The sequence below is a fragment of the Bison bison genome, unplaced genomic scaffold (assembly GCF_000754665.1).
Source record: "Bison bison bison isolate TAMUID 2011002044 unplaced genomic scaffold, Bison_UMD1.0 scf7180017864038, whole genome shotgun sequence".
Taxonomy (NCBI): Eukaryota; Metazoa; Chordata; class Mammalia; order Artiodactyla; family Bovidae; genus Bison; species Bison bison.
The window spans coordinates 2,037,317-2,038,133 of record NW_011494610.1 but is presented as its reverse complement, the minus strand read 5'-3'; the positions used below and the strand labels follow the sequence as shown (position 1 = coordinate 2,038,133).

General features: G+C 57.9%; 1 protein-coding gene across 1 annotated transcript in view; it reads left to right on the top strand.

Moving 5' to 3' along the window:
• The first annotated feature begins 530 nt into the window (after positions 1–530).
• The window catches only part of SULF2 (sulfatase 2), a 130,965-nt gene continuing 130,678 nt past the window's right edge, over positions 531–817 (top strand). Inside the window, exon 1 of the mRNA XM_010835063.1 lies at positions 531–804. The gene's annotated coding sequence lies outside the window, so the exon portion shown is untranslated. The remainder of the gene's footprint in view (positions 805–817) is intronic.

The window sequence follows — 817 nt, the reverse complement described above, 5'->3', positions numbered from 1 at the left end:
CCGCCGGCAAGTATACTGATCTACAGCTGAGGCTTTTTTTCTCTTAGCAACTCAGCTGTGCTTTCTGCAGCTACTAGTTGCTTCTCTGGCGGCCCTTTGCCCACCCCTATCATCCCTGCCCTCTTCTGGGAGGCTGGGGACGGGGGAAAGCGCGGTAGACAGCACCACCTTGAGTCGAATTCCTCCCCTTTCAGAGGAGGCCACTTTCTCCTTTCTTTGCTATTCCCGGGCCATTTCTGGGCAACTGGCAGCTATTTTCACGTGAGCTCAAGTGAACGTCTAGAGGAGCTCCCAGGGCGCGTGGGCAGTTCACCCTGCGATCTAGCCGCCGGCCCCGGCTCCAGCCCGCGTTTCCGAAGGCTAACGTGTGGTTAGAGGCGAGCGCCGGGCTTTCAGGGAAGGCGGTCGGGTGTTTGCAGACCAGGGCGAGCCCTTGTGAAAGCAGATAAAAGAAAACATTTATTAACGTGTCATTACGAGAGGAGCGCCCGGCCGGGGCTGTCGCAAGCCCCGTGGAACACCTGGCTCCTTCGAGCTCCGAAGGAGGAGAAAAAGAAAGCGGAAAGGAGGCGAGGATTCTTTCTCTTCGTTTCCAGCCAAGTGGACCTGATCGATGGCCCTCCTGACTTTATTGCGATATTTGATTTATTAGGGATACCCTCCTCGTGCGTGTGTGTGTTAACACACACACCCCCGCGCAAGCACGGCTCGGGCTCGCGTCCCTCCCTCATTTCCAGCTCCGGGGCGAATCCCACAGCTGTTTCAACTCTCCACCGAGGGCGAGCGGGAGCGAGTGTGTGCCGGGTGAGTGTGCGTC